The following is a 21,047-nucleotide window of genomic DNA, read 5'->3' as shown; positions in this document are numbered from 1 at the left end:
TGGAAGGTTGTGGTGATGTGGATCATTTAGCTCTGTCGAGCACATGCTGCTTCCACTGTTTGATATGCATGTATGTGGTCTTGTGTTTTGGCTTAACTAAGTTGGCGCCTCATTTTTAGGTATGCATGGTGTTGCTCCTGATATGCTTTCTTACACGCCTCTATCTACCCTTGTGTGCCTGTTCCATGGGCAATTTGTACTCGCTGTACATACTGCCCTACCAATTGTCCTTAGATGACTTCACAAACTCTGCAGATCCCATAGGCAGTGGTGAAGGATTATTAGAGCCAAAAAAAATACATTACATCAATCCCATTACTAAGCAATTGTTTTTCCTCTTGTCTGCTGGAATAATAGTTTTGGGTGGACTGATTGTGGAACTTGGAAACACTTTCTTTAAGTGTAAAATGTAATATCTATGAACCAGTATTGTAGAAGCAGCAATGGTAATTTAAATGTTAATCACCACATTCAGGACAGTAGATGAAGAGTAATTAGCTGGGCTGGTTGTTAAGGACTGAGTTATGGACAATGATAAATTGAATCTCTCACTTTCTGCTAACTATCGCTAATGATAACATCCTGCCTGAGAGACAAGGGAGCGAGAGTCCAATTTAATCTGAATGTTTCTGACCAAACTCACTCGCTCTCTGCCGTCATTAGCCTTTGAAATTGTAACCAGAAAAGATTCAAATGTGACATATTTTATTATCAACAGTCTCCGAGCAATAACTACCCCCACCCCTGCCAACCCCTGACAACAGAAAAACACTACGCAAGTATCCCGGCCTCACTTCTTTCTCAGAATCTTCTTCAATGCACTGACAAGAAGAACTTGACCTTGAGACACTGAAACAGTACGGCACACTAAAGGAGAAGTAATTTTTTATGTTTTTTTTTTAAGACATGAAGCAGTATTTATTGACCCTCATTCATGCTTTCATTACCTCCAGACTCGATTATTCCAAAAGACTCCTGAATGGTTATCCACATTCTACCTCCATAAACTTGAACACAAAAACTCTGCCTCCCGTGTCTTACCTCGCAGCAAGTCCCATTTCTCTTTCGCCCCTGTGCTCGCTGATCTACATTGGCTACAAGTCAAACAACATCTTGATTTTAAAATTCTCAGCCTTGTTTTCAAATCTCTCCATGGCTTTGCCTTCCCTATCTCTGTAATCTCCTCCATCCCACAAGCCCTCTGAGATATCTGCGCTCCTCTGATCCTGCCCTTTTGTGCATCCCGACTTTCAATCACTTCACCCTTGAAGTTCAGGCCTTCAGCTGCCTAGGCCCTAAGCTCTGGAATTGTCTCCCTACACCTCTTTGCCTCTCTCCCTCGCTTTCCTCCTTCAAGACACTTCTTAAAACCTACCTCTTTGACCAAGCTTTTGGTCATCTGACCTAATGTCTCCTTCTGTGGCTCGTTGTTATACTTAGTTTTAAAATGCTCCTGTGAAGCGTCTTGGAACGTTTAATTATGTTAAGGGTGCTATATAAATATAAATTGTTGTTGTTGACCATCCTAAGTAGCCCTGAGGGCACTTATAGTGGCACAGGAGTTACAAGTAGACCATAACAGAGAGTGGTGATCAGCCTGTTCCCAAAAGCACATTTGTGAACTGGTTGGATTTGTTGGGTTTTTGCATCTTAATAGCAGACTTTTTCTGATCATGTACATATACAGACACACACAGACTAATGATAATATGTTTTAATGATGTTGGTTGAATACTGACCAGGACACTAGGAAGAACTTCCCTATTCTTCTTTGAAATAGTGCGATGGGACCTCTTAAGTGCATCTTAAAGGGCCGATGCTTAACAGTGTAAGATTACTTCTAAAAGACACCTCCAACAGTGCAGCACATCCTCAATAAAATTTGCACTCAAGTTCTTGGAGTGGGACTTGAACCCATGACTTTCTGACTTAAAGGTGAGAGTACCTGAGACTTGGCTAAGGAGGGAAACTCAACAAGCATTTTGTAGATTTGCACGTTCATAAATAGCAGTAGCAGTATGACAAGATATATAGATCTTGCTGTTGTAAGTGGGAGAACTTACAAAGTTTCAATAATGTACAGAATGTAATGAGGCACTTTACAGAGTAGAGAGGAAACAAAAGCACATTGGTTCATAATAGAAGGGATGCTGAGGCATGGGGAAAGATAGGCAGGGCACAGAAAGCTTGGGATTTGAGAAGGCTTTTACAGGTGAAGAGAATGTTGGAGAGGGACAAGGTTTAAGTGAGGAAGTCTCAGAGGATGGAGCAGAGATTTTTCAAACAATGGAAGGGCAAATCAAGGGCTGGAAGTCTAAAGAGTACAAAAAGGGGATGAGTTGGTGTTGCAGATAGTCACTGGGGCAACATGATGAATGACCAATTCATCTATTTTCCAGTGAGTTTGATTGAGGGAAAAATGTTGCTCAAGACACTGGGAGAATGCCGAGTACTTCTTCAAAATAATGCAAGAGGATCTTTTATGTTCACCTAAGGGAGTTGTAGGGCTATCTCTATTCCAGAGATAGGGATGGTTATAGGGCTAGAGGAGGTTACAGAGATAGGGAGGGGAGCTTTTAAAAACAAAGATGAGAATTTTAAAATCGAGGTATTGCTGGACTGGGAGTCATCATAAGCTTGCGAGCAGAGGTGATGGTTAAATGGGACTTGATGTGATTTAGGGTATGGTGGCAGAACTTTGGATAAGCTCAAGCTTACCGAGGGTCCAGTTGACTTCAGTCCTCCCCACTCCCCCCACCCTCCACTCTTCACCTCAGTGGAATGGTACATCCCAGATACCTGCTGATCGTGTAAAAGTCTGACAGATCTTATTGGTATCTGTGGTCTGTGCAGTCCTGGATCTTCCACACTTGTGAAAATACTGCCATCACTTAATACAACTCAAGGGCTAGTCCTCCTTTCAGTCGAACCATAAATATGGACAGATGTAATGGTCAGATGTCATTGCTAAGAGGCATTTTCAAATGTTGATTTACTGAAATTAACCCATTACCTGGCAGCCATAGGTTTCTACTGTGCAATCTGAGGATGATTCTTGCTCAGCCAGAATAATTCCCTCCATTATCAGGTGTATTGTTCAACACCAACAATCACAGCAACCAACCTGCGCCTTACGCCCCTCCCAGGACGAAGGGCAGGATGTTAGGGTCATTGGGCGGGCACAGTGGGTGGGCTTGGGAGTGGCCGAGAAATGGTCCGCCACCCACGATTGTCCCCCGACCGCTATTTCATACTGGCTGGCCAATTTACAGCCAGTCAGCATGAAGCGTGTGCTGAGATGCTCAACACTGCCGGGGTGGGGGCAAGAGGCGAGTGGGCGCAAAAGTCTGCACATACACCGGGGAGTGCGCACTGAGGGAGCTGAATAATTTTCAAATCAGAAATAAGTATTTTGAAAATGTGAAAAAATGTCCCGACGTAGGACTCGCTCACATGAACTTTAACGTAATAAAATTACATAAAAACATTTTTTTCTATGTAATGTTGGAAACCTCATCCCGCCCATGGATGAGGTTTCCTAAAAAATCCAAGGGCCGCCTGGCCGATTCGCCCACCCGCCAACCATAAAGTTAGACGGGCAGCGAAAAAGAGCTTTTAATTCATTGACTAATGGCCTTAATAGGCCTCTTAAATGTCAGCGGGCACACTGCCAACTCTCACGCATGTCCGCCAACCGAAATATCACGCGAGTGCATGATGATGTTGGGACACAGTGCACGCTCCCCAGCACATGCGTGCTATTTTACACCTGATCAGGTCGGGCACGTGCCCGCCCGCGGGAGGTAAAATCCTGCCCAAGCGTTCCTCCAGCTGTGGCCCCTTGCCCATCCCAGCCTGTCTTCCTTCCATCACTGGCAACCGTGCCTTCAACCATCTAGGCCTTAAGCTCTGGAATACCCTTTATGAACTTCTCTCTTCTTTAAGAGGGATCTTTGGCAGAGCTTTTATTCGCCTGTTCTAATGTCTCCTTCTTTGAGTTGGTGTCAATATATGTCTGACTTTGTTCATGTGTAGGTGATCTTTTGAAACATATAAGATCCTGAGTGGATTTGATAGGGTGGATACCGGGAGGATGTTTCTTCTTGTCAGGGAGACTAAAATTAGGGGACACGGTTTAAAAATAAGAGGTCTCCCTTTTAAATCAGAGATGACTTTTTCTCCCAAAGGGGTGTTGGCATGTGGAATTCTCTTCCCTAGAAAGTAGCTGAGGCTAGGTCATTGAATTTATTCAAGGCTGAGTTAGACATTTTTTTTCAGCAAGGGAGTCAAAGGTTATGGGGGCAGACAGGAAAGTGGAGTTGAGACCACAAATAGATCAGCCATGATCTTATTAAATGGTGTAGGCTCAAAGGGCCTAACAGCCTACTCCTGCTCCTATGTTCCTGTGAAGTGATTGGGATGTTTTACTAAGTTAAAGTTTCCATATAAATACAGGTTGTTTTTTGGTACTTGTTATCTGTATCTGTCAGAACCCCATCCCCCACCCACTTCCAGCACTCACAAATTACCCTGGTCAGATCACTGACACCAGGCTCTAAGGAACGAGTTCATGGCAAAGGGACAAGATAGTGATTAGTAGAGAATGGGCAGGGATAAAGAACCCGCCTCCTTTAGCTGTTCTAAGTGGACACCCTAATTTCTGCGCATAGCCACTTAATTATTCCCAGAATTGATGTGACTTCTATTGGTAACCACGGCGATAGGCCCTGGAAAAATTAACAATGGGCAAATTCACCAGAGTGAGGTTTGCAGCAATGTCTGATTGGCAGGCTGCATGAACACATAGTCTTCATTTCGTTGGAGAAATATCTAGGGGCTCAGGCTCCAGCCTCCTGGCTGGTCTCTCACATACTATCCTCCTTAATCTTGAAGTCATCCAAACATCTGCTACCCGTGTCTTAACTCACAGCAAGTCCTGTTCCCCAATCACCCCTGTGCTCACTGACCTACACTGTCTCCCGGCCAAGCAACATCTTCACTTTAAAATTCTCATCCTTGTTTTCAATCCCTGCATGGTCTCGCCCCTGTAAAAACGTCTCTGCCTCTCTACTAGGGTTGCCATGTGATTAAATGTATTCCTGGATGTTTCATTACATGACTTGCCCCTGCGCTCCAGCCTTCAGTCAGTCAACACATCCATCCTTGTGATGCACTGTCTTCCTGCGTCATCTGGAAAGCAAAAAGACTCATTACCCAATTGGATGTTGCTTGATTGTCAGCCACACAATCTTTTATTTCCATTTTCAATATTTTTATGTCTGGTTAAGAGAAAAGTTCAAAGAAAAAGACAAAAAAATTATTTTTTAATGTCCCAATGATTTTTCTCCAGGATTGCACACAGCAGTGACCTGGAGACTGATCTGGAATTCCTGGAGACTCCAGGCCAATCCTGGAGGGTTGGCAAATTTTACCTCACTTTCCTCCTTTAAGACACTCAAAATCTACCTCTTTCTCTGTAATGACTCAACAGAGCTGACAGGTTTCAACAAGAAAGAACTGAACTTTATTACAGAGAGCTTTTATGTGATACATGCTCAATCTGGACTCTCGTCAGGAAGCCGTGCCCCCTGGATTACCCGCACTTAGGGCTCATTGGTCAGAACCATAACAGACCATCACGTGAGCCCTGATAGACAGCAGGTGGGACTATACCCTCAGTTACCACATTTCCTCCCCCATTTATTTTTTTACAATTTCTATCAACAGGAAAATATTTGAACATCCAACAACATATACATATATACAATTTCAGACAATTAAAGATCAAGTCTCTGAGGTGCTCCCCTTATACGGCTAGAGCGGCATTGCTCTACCTCTGGTGGCTCCTCAACAGGATCAACAGGATCTGGAACTGCAGCATGAGACACATCATCGGAACATGGCATTTCAGGGTTTGGCAACTCTACAGAGACACTGGGCATGTCTATTCTAGGTTGATCAGTCACCTCAGGAATTGACGGTTCGACATTAATCACAGGCGGAATAGTTGGTTGTTGGAATGTCTCTCTTGCATGAATATGGTCTACATGCTTACAGCCGATTCTATCTCCCATTTGTAATGGACCCATCTCTGAGACAATGGTTCCAGGAGCCCAACAAGGTCCACTGCCGAAATTTTGCATGAACACCGTGTCGCCTACAGTGAATGTGTGAGCTTGGCTGTGTATGTTGTGGTTCAGTTTTTGATTTCTCTGATTCGGCTCTACCTTCCCCTCTAAATTTGGAAACACCAGGTGTAACCGTGTACATAGGCAGCATTTCATCAATAATTCAGATGATGTTAAACCCTTTGTCGAATGTGGTGTTCTACAATAACTGAAAAGAAAGTGGAAAAATCGAGATTCCAGAATGCCTTCCGATAACTTTTTCATACCCGACTTAAAAGTTTGTACTGCCCTCTCTGCTAGGTCATTTGATGAGGGATGGTAATGGGCGGTTTTAATATGTCTGATTCCATTCAGATCATAAATTTCTGAAACTCTGTGCTGCTAAAAGCGGTGTCATTATCTGAAACGACAATTTCAGGTAGGCCATGTTAGCTGGAACTGTGACGTCATTTCTCTATAGTTGTGTTTGATGTTTGCGACTTGACTCCATACACATCTGTTCATTTGAAATGTGCATCTACAATTAACAAGAATGTGGTACCCAAGAATGGTCGATATGTAATCAAACCCAGGGTCGACCAGGCCACTCCCACGGATGCAAGGGATCCGGAACAGGCAATTTCTGTTGTTGCTGACATTGGAGACAGTACTTGACCAAATTTTCAATATCTCCATCAATGCCTGGTCACCAGACATAGCTTCACGCAAGCATTTTCATTTTTTATATGCCCGATGGGTACTATGGAGCTCTGTCAAGAGCGGCTCTCTGCCTTGTGGTGGGACCACTGCTCAACCCCCACAACAAAATCCCACCTTGCAGTTCAATTCTGTCTGTCTGACATGGGATAGAATCGTCTCAATTCTTCAGATACAGGCAAGTTTGGCCATCCTTTTAAGACAAAGTCTTTGACTTTCAATTATATTGGATCTCTGTTCATCCAGTTTCTAATTTGTTTCACACACACAGGCAAAGAATCTAAGAAGTTCAATAATAGCACTAATTCCTGTTGGACAGGAGTATGCACAATACTGGCTGGCAGTGGGAGATGACTGAGTGCATTTGCATTTGCAATGTGTAGGCCAGGACGATACATAAAAGTATACTCATAATGTCAGAACCCATCGTTGTATCCACACTGATGCTATTGGTCGGATGGCCTTATCCTCGCTGAATAAAGCCATTAATGGTTTATGGTCAGACACAATGGTGAAATGACAACCATGTAGATACTGGTAGAATTTCTTCACCCCAAATGCCACTGATAAACCTTCCTTTTTTAGCTAGAAATAGCCCTTCTTGGCTGTGGTGAGGGTTCTTGAGACGTAGCCAAAGGGCCTTCCTCATCCATTTTCCATTTTATGGGATAACGCAGCTCCCATCCCGTAGGGAAAGGCATCACATGTTAATACCAGCTCTTTCGGCGGGTTGTAGTGTACCACTAGACGCGACGAATGCAACAATTCCTTTGGTTTCATGAAGGCTTCTTTTTGTTGTGTCCCCCAAATCCAACGGCATTTCTTTTTTAGTAATGAGTGTAACGGTGCCAACACAGTTGATAGACTTGGTAAGAAGCCGCTACTTCAGTTGATCTTACCCAGGGAGGACTTGAGTTCTGTTACATTGGATAGCGATGGCGCATCTTTTATTGCCTGAACTTTATCTTCTACCGGGTGCAGTCCCATGGCATCCGGTCTGTGGCCTGGATAAGTCTCTTCTGGTGTCTGAAATGTGCATTTTTTCTTCTTTAACCGTACACCGGCTTCCATGAAAGTCCTTAGCACCTCCTCCAGGTTGGTCAAGTGTTCAGTCTCACTTAACCGCACGATGAGGATATCATCTAGATATATAATTACTCATGGGAATCCCTGCAAAAGGCTCTCCATTGTTCTCTGGAAGATAGCACATGCCAATGAGTCCCTGAAAGGTAGACGGGTGTACTGATAGAGATCTTTGTGTATGATAATGGTTATGTACTCCTTCGGTGTGCTATCCAGCTCTAGTTGCTGGTAAGCATGGCTCATATTCAATTTCGCATAGGAATTGCCTCCAGCCAGCTTGGCATATAAGTCATTATCCTTGGGATAGAGTACTTGTCTAGTTTGGCTGACTTAGTTAAGATCAATTTATTATCTCCACAGATACGTATGATGTGGTCAGGATTATATTATGGGCACAGCCCATTTTGAGAATTGAACAAGTTGGATAATGCCCAGTTTTTTGAACTGGCACAGCTCCTCATCAACCTTTCCTTTCAATGCATAAGGCGCAGGTCTTGCCTTAAAGAAGCAAGGTGTTGCCTGTAGCTCCATATGTATCTTGGCCTGCGTGCCTTTTCACTTCCCTAGTTCATCCTGAAAAATAATGTTGTATTTTCTTAGAAGTTCTGGAACTCCAACAGATTTGAGGTGAAATATCTCAGACCAGTTGAACTTGATCTTCTGTAACCAGTCTTGGCCTAAAAGACTGGCTCCTTCTCCTTTCCCTACAATTACATGCAGCTGGGCTGTCTGTTGCTTGTGAGAAACTGGTACTTTGGCAATGCCTTTTACCTGAATGCATTCTCCCATGTATGTCTTTAATTTAGCAGTTGTTTGCTCCAGGTTTATTGGCTGCCTACCTCATTAAGGTACCTGAAAGTGTGCTGTCCCACCACAGTAGCTGAGGCACCCATATCCACCTCCATTATTAGTGGCTTCTCATTAACTTGGATTGTCACAGTGATAGGTTCAGTTTTCACAACTGTTACATTACACATCGGTGTCGACAGCTTCAGTCTCTGCTGTATTCTTTAATTCCATCCTGTTGGTTTGCTGTTTTGCTGCTAATTCAGCTTTGCCCGGCATTGTCTTATCGCATGACTTTTCTTACGGCAGTAATGACATTCTGCCTCCTTGAATTTACAGGTACCTGCTCTGTGGTCACCCCCATGTCTACCACAACTTAATCTTGAAGTCGCTGCTGAAGTGTTTCTACTCGGCCTTTTCATGTTTCTAACAGCGGACATTGTCTCTCGCTTCGATGTTGTGTCTCCAGTTTTCATGCCACGCTCGGTGGTAGGTTCCCACCCCACCTGAAGAACGGCGCCACATTGTATGTGTTGCAAAGGCTGCAAGTCCCTCACAGCACTTTCCATGGTGAGGGAGATTTCCAGGACTCGCTTAAAGTCGATGTCAACATCAACGAGTAAACAGTAAGGTATCATCCTGAATTCCACAAACTAATCGGTCCCATAGTGTATCATTTAATGTGTCTCTGGAGTCGCAGTGTTCTGTCAACTGCTTCAGCTTCACTACATAGGCTGCTAGGACTCTCCCGGTGACCGAACTCTAGAAATTTAAAATGCTGCATTATTACGGATGGCTTTGGCTGGAGTGCTTTTTCACGAGGTCCACTAATTTATTATAGGACTTAGAATTGGGCGTGCTCGGGGCCATCAGGCTATGGATGAGGTTGTATGTTTTACTGCCACATACACTCAAGAGGATGGTCTTCTGCTTTCTCTCTGTGGTAACTTCATTTGCTACAAAATAAAATCCGAGGCAGTTTGCATACTGACTCCAGACTTCCATAGCTGTATCATATGGATCAATTCTGCTGGAGAGTGGCATGACAGCTGGGTAGTCTTTATTTTTCTTAAGATTTGATGTACTCACAGTAACAGGGTGAGGCAGAGTCATTGCTAACATTACCCTCGTCACCAAATGTAACGACTTGATAGAGTGGACAGGTTTCAACAAGAAACAGATAAACTTTATTACAGAGAGTTTTTAGGTGTGACATGCTCAATCAGGACTGTCTTCTGGAAAATCCACCCCCCAGATTGCCCGTGCTTAGGGCTCACTGGCTGGAGCCTCCGAGAATGTTGTGTGAGCCCTGATAGACAGCAGGAGGGGCTATACCCTCAGTTACCACATTCACCAAGCTTTTGGTCATTTGACCTACTATGTCCTTATGTGATTCAATGTCATCTCTGTTTTATAATGCTTCTGTGAAGCACCTTGGGGTGTTTCATTATGTTAAAGTCACTGAATAAATTTAAGCTTGGACTTCAGTTATTGGGATCTAAACGCCACTTTGTTGCCCATCTAAGGCTGTGAGGCCTCCCGACTCCTTCTGCTCCCCCATTTTCAAACTTGAACTAAAACTCAGTCCAGTTTATTTGTATAGATCAGGAGGCTCTGGCATAGAATTCTGCAGCACTAACATTCAACTTTTCCATATCCCCATCCCAATATTGTGAGATAGCCCTTCTTGTCTTCTGCCACTTTACCTTTTAGCTAGGTTAGCAAGATCTACCATTGCACAGCTTGATCTGGGGAATGAAAAGGGCTGTGGTCTGTTGCATAATTTAACTATAATAGGAATAAAATAATCATCTTCCTGTGTGGTGTGACACTTTGTTCCTGTGCATTTTTTCCCCCATTGTAAGTGTGCCAGTAAAAGAATGGGGATTTATTTTTTAAATGGCTTACTTAGGCTCCAGAAATGATTAAGGTTGGTGCTAATGGCTACACTTACTGGAAGTGTAAGTTCTGCTGGGTGTAAAGTTGCTGTAGGCACATGGTGCTACTGGACCCAGAGTGTTTGTGTCCCTTCTTATTGCACTTCCTCTAATTTTTGAGTTGAAGTGTTTTGTAACGCACTTTTACAAATTTTATGAATAAAGTACATTTTGGGGGGAAAAAAAGCTGCTGCAGTTGCTCCCACTGTCAATCCCCTTGCTCAGGATTTGGGAGTCGGGACTGAGAGGCTAGTTTAGTAAGAGGTTGGAGATTGCTGCAGAGCTCAGGAAATCCCACCCTGCTTTACTTGAGGATAGATTGGGAGTCAGAGTAAGAGCAGGAGTTCCAGCCCAGGTAAAATTGTGTGAAAGGGCTGGTTACTGTTGGAGGGAGTCAGAAATAGAGGTATTGTAACAGTGGACTGACCTGTTTCTAATCTGTTCATTTGTGTTTTCGATTGCCTCTCGATAGTGTTCTGCTTCTCTCTCGTCCATCAAGCAATAAATTTTAGCTCCCACCATTTGGGGTTGATCTTAATCTTGTCTGATATTGTAAAGTGAGATTTTTCTTTATTCTTTCATGGGATGTGGGTTTTGCTGGCAAGGCCAGCATTTGTTGCCCATCCCTAATTACCCTTGAGAAGGTGATGGTGAGCCACCTTCTTAAACCTTTCTGTAGCAGTTTGGTACAACTGAGTGGTTTGCTAGGCCATTTCAGAGGGCATGTAAGAGTCAACCACATTACTGTGGGTCTGGAGTTACATTTAGGCCAGACCAGGGAAGGTCACAAGTGACCTTAGGTAACATCACTAAGCAATGTTGAGTCAGCCGTCTCATTTTGCACGTCTTCCGAAATGTTCTCAACCATTTTCATTATTCCAAGGAAGTCCAGATCTAACCCAGCCACCACCACTGCCATCTGCTGTCTTTACCTGGTCTGGTCTACACGTGACTCCAGACCCACAGCAATGTCGCTGACATGTGCCTTTTAAATGGTGGACAGGCTTTGGTAGGAGGTCAGGAGGTGAGTTACTTTCCAAGAATTCCCAGCCTCTGGACACAGCAAGCTCCCATAAACCGCAATAATATAATGACCGGATTTTTTTTGGAAGTGATGTTGGTTGAGGGATAAGCTGAGGGAGGAATCTTCTTCTCATCTCAAGCATCCCAGTGGCGGCACCAGAAGTGCATGGCATTTCTGCTTGGAGGTGGAACAGCTGGCCATGTGCAATCACACGGGAACTAGCCAATTAGATATGTAGAGGTGAGGGCCCCAGCCAATCATGTGGCTGGAATGGACAGGATGTTGCTGGCCCTGCCATCACCTCACTGGGTCAAATGTCCAGGTACCATATTTAAATGACACCCAGACAGGCATCCAATCCTTGCTAAACAGCATTCTCAGTCTAGCTGTCTGTGAGAAGTTTGTAATCCTTGGAACTGCTGCGACAATCTCCTACCCCACTGTGAGATCTGGATGCCTGGAACTGGAAGCCATCATCCTGCTCCCTTCCTCAGTGACCTTTGATCTTCCTTCTATCACCCTCAACCCTCACCATTGCCCTGCTTTTGGTGACACTTGACCCACCCATCGACTTGACCACCTAACGTTCACCCAAGAGTTTTCCCCACCAACCCGTCACTATCACTCAGCCCCCTAGCAGACTGGAATTGTCTTCCATTACCCTCGACCTGCCATCCATCATCCTTGACCCTCCCTCTATAATTATTGACCTGCCCTCTGTTACCCTTGACTCTCAGGACCTCACCATTGACCTTCCCTGTATAACCCTTGTTCTCTCCACAATCATGCTTGACAGACCATTTATAGATATTGACCTTCCCTGTAAGGCACAGCTTCCTCCCTCTGTTCCTCAAGACCCCTTATAGGGCTGCCACCTCCCTCCCTCCCTCAGTCAGCCATGCCCTGTTCCCCTTTTATAGCCGCCATCCAATCTCAAGACATCAATGTCTCCTCTCACTTGGTTCAACAAAGCTCCCCATACAAGAAAAGCAGCTCCTACTCACTCCAAGTCCACCAGGAGACTATTCCACCTGCTGCATGCCACTTTTAACTAGGCGTGAATCTGAAGGCACGTGTTTTTCATTTACTGCATACTTAATTCCAAAGATACACTTTAACCTGACAAAGTTGTGTTTAATGAGCATGTATGACATACTAATGTATTAAATGTTTGTTGTTGGAACAGAAGAACATAAGAACTAGGAGCAGGAGTAGGCACCCGCTATTCATAATGATCATGGCTGATCTCATTTTGGCCTCAACTCCAATTTCCTGCCCTCTCCCTATAACCTTTCAACCTGTTACTAATTAAAAATCTGTCTATCTCCTGCTTAAATTTATTCCGCGTCCCAGCATCCACTGCACTCTGAGGTAGTGAATTCCATAGATTCACGACCCTTTGTGAAAAGTAATTCCTCCTCATCTCTGATTTAAATCTATCACCCCTTAGCCTAAAACTATGGCCTCTTGTTCTAGAATGCCCCAGAAGGGGAAACATGTGCTCCATGTTGACTTTGTCTATCCCCTTTAGCATCTTATATACCTCAATTAGATCTTCTTTCATCTTTCTAAACTCTAGCCAATATAGGCCTAAACTGCTCAATCTCTCCTCATAAGACAAGCCCCGCATCTCTGGAATCAATCTAGTGAACCTCCTCTGAACTGCCTCCAATGCAACTACATCCTTCCTCAAGTAAGGGAACCAAAACTGTGCAAAGTACTCCAGGTGCGGTTTCACCAATGCCTTGCACAGTTGCAACAACACTTCCCTATTCTTATACTCTATTCCTTTGATCTGCACTCAATCTGCCACCAACTTAATACCCAATTTTCATCCCGCTGTCGGGTAGTTGACTTTCTGTCTCCTGCTTCATTAGTGTCCCTGTTTCCCGCTTCTGGGAGCTTCACAAAATTCCACCCAAAGTTTCAGCAGTGGACCCTTGGGACTGTTGTGAAACTATGGGTAGGAAATCTGTTACTGTTCACAGACCATCTGGGCGAGCATGAGTCACAAGCGTTTAGTAAAATGAATGCCGGCTATTGGAGGCTTACTATATTTTATTGCGTGCAAGGTGCTCAGAGTCTGAGCTCTCTTATCTATAAAATTCACCAGATGAAGCCAGTGACGAGGGAGGTCCAAAAGCTCCAGCTTGTTTAATGTTCCTGATGTTGGCACTTTACAAATCTCCAGCTTTGGGATCCCCTAGTGCCCATCGCTACCTTCAGTTACAAAACTCTTTGTACTGATAAACTGTAAAAATGAGAATGAGTTATCGGAGATATCCTGAACCACTGACTCCTGGGCCAAAGAATGACTCTGATGTGATAAAAAAATAGTAATGCCAATTATCAAGTGGAAGCTGCTTCCAGTGTGGCTGCAGGCAGACACCTTCTTTGTTCTTGAGTTCCCTCCCTGCCTCTTTGACGTATTACACTGATGCTGAAGGATTTATTTAAAGGTTCAGGCTTGAGGAGGTCACTAAGTACACTTGGACACCGCTGATATACTGCCACAGCTCTGCAGGTCTTGTTAGAAACTTCAGCAAACCTTTCAAAGCAGCGTTCTCCTCACTGAGGTAAATAAGGCATCTGGCCAGATTGGGGGAAGCTTCACTGAGACACTCACTGCCCACTCCACAGTAAGTATACATTAAACTTACAGCATTGCATTGCCACTCATTCCCCTTGGCTCATTTTTTCCATTCCAATCACCCACCCCCTCTCGGCACTCGCTTCTCTTGTTCACTTGCACTTCATGTTTCTCCCATTGCTGTTTCATCTTTTCCACCTGTCTCATCTCTTCCTACTACACTCCCTCCTTTTGGCTGTATGGTTACATCAGAATGCTTGGCATCGCAACATACCAATGCCAGCAAGTTAATGTGTGTGGGTGTACATTGTATATATATTCATACCTGCACTTGTGTAACTGTGGGTGCATTTACCTGTGTGTATATGTTTCTGTATGTGTTTGTTTCTGTGAGTGTATGTATCTGTGATTCAAGTGTATACATTTATGTGGGTGAGCATATTGTGTATGAGTGTGTATCTATTTGTGTGTGTGTGTGTGTGTGTGTGTGTGTGTGTGTATGCGTGCATGTGTGTGAGTATATATTTTTTATATTCATTCAAGGGACATTGGTGTCACTGGCTGGGCCAGCATTTATTGTCCATCCCTAATTGCCCTTGAGAAGGTGGTGGTGAGCTGCCTTCTTGAACCACTGCAATTAATGTGCTGTAGGTACACCCACAGTGCTGTTAGGGAGGGAGTTTCAGGACTTTGACCCAGTGACAGTGAAGGAACGGTGATATATTTCCAAGTCAGGATGGTGAGTGACTTGGAGGGGAACTTCCAGGTGGTGGTGTTCCCATCTTTCTGCTGCCCTTGTCCTTCTAGATGGTCGTGGGTTTGGAAGGTGCTGTCCAAAGAGCCTTGGTGTGTTTCCGCAGTGCACCTTGTAAATGGTACACACTGCTGCTACTGTGCTTTGGTGGTGGAGGGAGTGAATGGTTGTGGATGGGGTGCCGGTCAAGTGGGCTGCTTTGTCCTGGATGGTGTCAAGGTCTTTGAGTTGTAGCTGCACTCATCCAGGAAAATCGGGAGTATTCCATCACACTTCTGGCTTGTGCCTTGTAGATGGTGGACAAGCTTTGGGGAGTCAGGAGGTGGGTTACTTGTCGCACGTTTCATAGCCTCTGACCTGCTCTTGTAGCCACAGTGTTTATATGGCTGGTCCAGTTCAGTTTCAGGATATTGTTAGTAATGGATTCAGTGATGGTAATGCCATTGAGTGTCAAGGAGCGATGGTTAGATTCTCTCTTGTTGGAGATGGTCATTGCCTGGCACTTATGTGGCGTGAATGTTACTTGCATTTTGTCAGCCCAAACCTGGTATTTGTCCAGGTCTTGCTGCATTTGGACATGGACTGCTTCATATCTGAGGAGTCACGTATGGTACTGAACATTATACAATCGTCAGCAAATATCCCCATGATGGAAGGAAGGTCATTGATGAAGCAGCTGAAGATGGTTGGGCCTAGAACACCTCACCTTGAGAGTTTGGCTCTTTTGGTTCAAACATAGACAAAAGAACTGAACTCCCAAGGTGAGGTGAGAGTGACTGCCCTTGACATCAAGGCACCATTTGACTGAGTGTGGCATTAAGGAGCCCTAGCAAACCTGAAGTCAATGGGAGTCAGGGGAAAACTCTCTGCTGGTTGGAGTCATATCTAGCACAAAGGAAGATGGTTGTGGTTGTTGGAGGACAGTCATCTCAGCTCCAGAACATCATTGCAGGAGTTCCTCAGGATAGTGTCCTTGGCCCAACGATCAAGGGTCAAGGGCAGTCACTCCCATGTCACCTTGGGAGTTCAGGTCTTTTGTCCATGTTTGAACCAAAAGAGCTGAACTCTCAAACGAGGTTTTCTAGGCCCAACCATCTTCAGCAGCTTCATCAATGACCTTCCTTCCATCATAAGGTCAGAAGTGGAGATGTTCGCTGATGATTGCATAATGTTCAGCAACATTCGTGACTCCTCAGATACTGAAACAGTCCATGTCCAAATGCAACAAGACCTGGATAACATCTAGGCTTGGGCTGACAAGTGGCAAGTAACATTCACGCCACACAAACGTCAGGCAATGACCATCTCCAACAAGAGAGCATCTAACCATCGCCCCTTGACATTCAATGGCATTACCATCACTGAATTCCCCACTATCAACATCCTGGGGGTTACCATTGACCAGAAACTGAACTGGACTAGCCGTATAAATACTGTGGCTACAAGAGCAGGTGAGAATCTAGGAATCCTGCAGCAAGTAACTCACCTCCTGACTCCCCAAAGCCTGTCCATCATCTACAAGGCACAAGTCAGGAGTGTGATGAAACACTCCCCACTTGCCTGGATGAGTGCAGCTCCAACAACACCCAAGAAGCTCAACACCATCCAGGACAAAGCAGCCTGCTTGATTGGCACCACATCCGCAAACGTTCACTCCCTCCACCACCAACACACAAGATGCACTGCAGGAATTCACCAAGGCTCCTTAGACAGCACCTTCCAACCCACGACCACTACCATCTAGAAGGTCAAGGGCAGCAGATAGATGGGAACACCATCACCTGGAAGTTCCCCTCCAAGTCACTAATCAGCCTGACTTGGAAATATATCACCGTTCCTTCACTGTCGCTACGTCAAAATCCTGGAACTCCCTCCCTAACAGCACTGTGGGTGTACCTACACCACAGGGACTGCAGCGGTTCAGAAAGGCAGCTCACCACCACCTTCTCAAGGGCAATTAGGAATGGGCAATAAATTCTGGCCCAGCCAGCGAAGACCACATCCTATGAATGAATTAAAAAAAAATATCCTGAGGAACTCCTGCAGTGATGACCTGGAGCTGAGATGATTGACCTAAAATAGCCACAACCATCTTCTTTTATGCTAGGTATGACTCTAACCAGCGGAGAGTTTTCAGCCCGATTCCCATTGAATCCAGTTTTGCTAGGGCTCCTTGATGCCACACTTGGTCAAATGCAGCCTTGATGTCAAGGGCAGTCACTCTCATCTCTCACTTTCACTTATGTGTGTTTGTGGGTGTGTTTGTGTATGTGGGTGTATGTGTGTGAGTGCGGATGTTATATCTGTGTGCATATGTGTGTGCGTATGTGTGTTTGGATGTGTATGTATTGTGTGCGTGTAAATCTGTATATCTGTGCGTGGGTGTCTGTGTGTGGGTGGGTAGGTGGGTGGGGGTGAGTGTGTGTATTGTATGTGTGTATATCTGTATTTCTGTGTTTGTGGCAACACCTGAAAGCTGAAATATCTGCAAGTTCGCTGCATCGTAGAAAGAACAGAACAGGCAGGGGATAGATCCAGGTGATGGTTGAGCCCATACAGCCCATTCTGTCCAAAGGTCTTCATCTCAAACACAGACTCATTCTTGTCTTTCCAGAAACCGATAAAGCAGTTTGAAGTTATAATCCCAGTAAATACAATCCACAGAGAGGGACATACTCACACACACTACTCACCATCCTGAGAGAGATGGACAGTGTAGTAGTGAGAGATGGACAGTGTAGTACTGATAGGTGGACAGTGCAGTAAAGAGAGGTGGACAGTGCAGTAATGATAGGTGGACAGTGCAGTAATGATAGAAGGACAGTGCAGTAAAGGGAGATGGACAGTGTAGTAATGAGAGATGGACAGTGTAGTAATGATAGGTAGACAGTGCAGTAAAGAGAGAAGGACAGTGTAGTAATGAGAGATGGACAGTATAGCAATGATAGGTGGACAGTGCAGTAAAGAGAGGTGGACAGTGCACTAATGATAGGTGGACAGTGCAGTAAAGAGAGGTGGACAGTGTAGTAATGACAGATGGACAGTGTAGTAATGATAGGTGGACAGTGCAGTAAAGAGAGATGGACAGTGTAGTAATGATAGTGGACAGTGCAGTAAAGAGAGGCGGACAGTGCAGTAATGAGAGATGGACAGTGCAGTAAAGAGAGATGGACAGTGTAGTAATGATAGGTGGACAGTGCAGTAAAGAGAGGTGGACAGTGCATTAATGATAGGTGGACAGTGCAGGAAAGATAGTGGACAGTGCAGTATTGATAGGTGGATAGTGCAGTAAAGAGAGATGGACAGTGCAGTAAAGAGAGATGGACAGTGTAGAAATGAGAGATGGACAGTGCACTAATGATAGGTGGACAGTGCAGTAAAGAGAAGTGGACAGTGCATTAATGATAGGTGGACAGTGGAGTAAAGATAGATGGACAGTGTAGTAATGATAGGTGGACAGTGCAGTAAAGAGAGATGGACAGTGCAGTAATGATAGGTGGACGGTGCAGTAAAGATAGATAGACAGTACAGTAATGAGAGATGGACAGTGCAGTAAAGAGAGATGGACAGTGCAGTAACGAGGTGGACAGTGCAATAATGAGAGGTGGATAGTGCAGTATTGAGAAATGGACAGTGCAATAATGAGAGGTGGACAGTGCAATAATGAGAGGTGGATAGTGCAGTATTGAGAGATGGACAGTGCAATAATGAGAGGTGGACAGTTCAATAATGAGAGGTGGATAGTGCAGTATTGAGAGATAGACAGTGCAATAATGGGAGATGGACAGTGCAATAATGACAGGTGGATGGTGCAGTAATGAGAGGTGGACAGTGCAGTAAAGAGAGATGGACAGTGCAGTAAAGAGAGATGGACTGTGCAGTACTGAGGGATGGACAGTGCAGTAATGAGAGGTGGACAGTGTAGTAATGAGAGATAGACAGTGCAGTAAAGAGAGGTGGACAGTGCAGTAATGATAGGTGGACAGTGCAGTAATGAGAGATGGACAGTGCTGTAATGTGAGGTGGACAGTGCAGTAATGATAGGTGGACACTGTAGTAATGAGAGGTGGATAGTGCAGTATTGAAAGATGGACAGTGCAGCAATGGGAGATGGACAGTGCAATAATGAGAGGTGGATGGTGCAGTAATGAGAGATGGACAGTGCAATAATGGGAGGTGGACAGTGCAGTAATGAGAGATGGACAGTGCAATAATGGGAGATGGACAGTGCAGTAATGAGAGATGGACAGTGCAGTAATAAGAGGTGGACAGTTCAATAATGAGAAGTGGATGGTGCAGTAATGAGAGATGGACAATGTAATAATGGGAGATGGACAGTGCAGTAATGGGAGATTGTCAGTGCAGTAATAAATGTTCAGCCTTATTCTGCAGCATTTCCCACATCCTCTCACTCATTCTCCTATTTACGTTGCTTTCTTCACAATCTCTTTTCTGCCCATTACTTTGTTTTATCATTCCTTACTTGGAATTAATCATTCCTTCTCCTCTCTTTCTCTCTCTCTCTCTCACTTTCCCCTTTGATCTTCACCAATCTCTTTTGCATTTATTCCCTCAACACACTTCTCAAGTTCTTGCTAATTCTTCACCTTTCTTTCTGACTTCATTCCTCAATCACTCTCTGATTTCCAGCTCACTTCTCTAGTGCTTTAATTCTCTCTCCCTCTCCTCTTGTTCCTCACCCATTTCCTCTGATTTCTTATCTCTGCTCTATTTCTCACCTATTTCCTGACACCTCCTCTCTCCCCCGATTCCTCCTCTCACCCAATTCCCCTTTCTCCCCAATTCTTTCTCTCTCTCTCCAATTCCTCCTCCCTCTCCCTCCCTGATTCCTTTCTGCCCTGATTCTACCTCTCCCCCGATTCTTTTCCCCAATTCCTTTTCTCCCTCCCCCATTCCTTCTCTCTCTCCCCCAATTCACCCCCTCTCTCCCCCGATTCCCCTTTCTCCCTCGATTCCTTCTCTCTCTCCCCCGATTCCTTCTCCTCTCCCCCTGATTTCTTTTCTTCTCCCCCTGATTTCTTTCTCCCTGATTCCTCTTCCCCCAGATTCCTCTCCAGATTCCTTCTCTCCCTCCCTGACTCCTTCTCTCCCTCCCAGATTCCTTCTCTCTCTCCCGGTTCCTTCTCTCTTCCCCGATTCCTACTCTCTCTCTTCTGATTCCTTCTGTCTCCCCCGATTCCTCTCTCTCTCCCCAACTCCTCACTCTCTCTCCCCCATTCCTTCTCTCTCTCCCCAATTCTTCACTCTGTCTCTCCTGATTCCTTCTCTCTCTCCACTGATTCCTTCTCTCTCTCCCCGATTCCGTTTCTCTCTCCCCAATTCCTTCTCTGTCTCCCTGATTCCTTCTTTCTCTCTCCAATTCCTCCCATCTCTCCTGATTCATCTCTCTTTCCCCCGATTCCTCCTCTCTCTCTTTCTCTTTCCCTGATTCCTCTCCCTCTCTCTACCTGATTCCTCCTCTCCCTCTCTCTACCTGATTGCTTCTCTCTCCCACCGATCCCTCTCACTCACTCCCCTCGATTCCTCTCGTTTTTTGATTCCTCCTCGCTCTTCTGATTTCCCATCTCCCTCTCCTCTGATTCCTGTCTCTTGTTCTCCAGCTTCCTCAGCATTTTCTCACCAGCTTCAATCTATCTAGTTCTTGTGGTTCTTTATTGCTATCCCTTAATTCTTCACCCCCTCTTGATCTCTTATCTGAATCTTTGTTTCTTTACCCCATTGGTCAACTCTCTCGCTATCTCTGATTCCTCATTACTCTGATTGCTCTTCTGCCTCCTTGTGTGTGGTGGTGTTTAATTCCGTCTGTATTCTTTCAAGTACCTTGGAATTTTTTACTGTGTTGTTGTGTGCACTGTGCTTTGATGTTTAGCCAGTGAGCAGTGTAAGCACCTAAGATGAACAAACACCCGACCTGTCATTAGCAACATATTTTCAGTTTCACAAAACTATCGGTGCAGTTTGATATATCTAACAAGAGACCAACAATTCAAATAATAACTATTTCACTACTGTCAGCTTCCTGCCAGGC

The sequence above is a fragment of the Carcharodon carcharias genome, chromosome 9 (genome assembly GCF_017639515.1).
Source record: "Carcharodon carcharias isolate sCarCar2 chromosome 9, sCarCar2.pri, whole genome shotgun sequence".
In the NCBI taxonomy this organism is placed as follows: Eukaryota; Metazoa; Chordata; class Chondrichthyes; order Lamniformes; family Lamnidae; genus Carcharodon; species Carcharodon carcharias.
Note: the sequence above shows the minus strand (reverse complement) of the source record.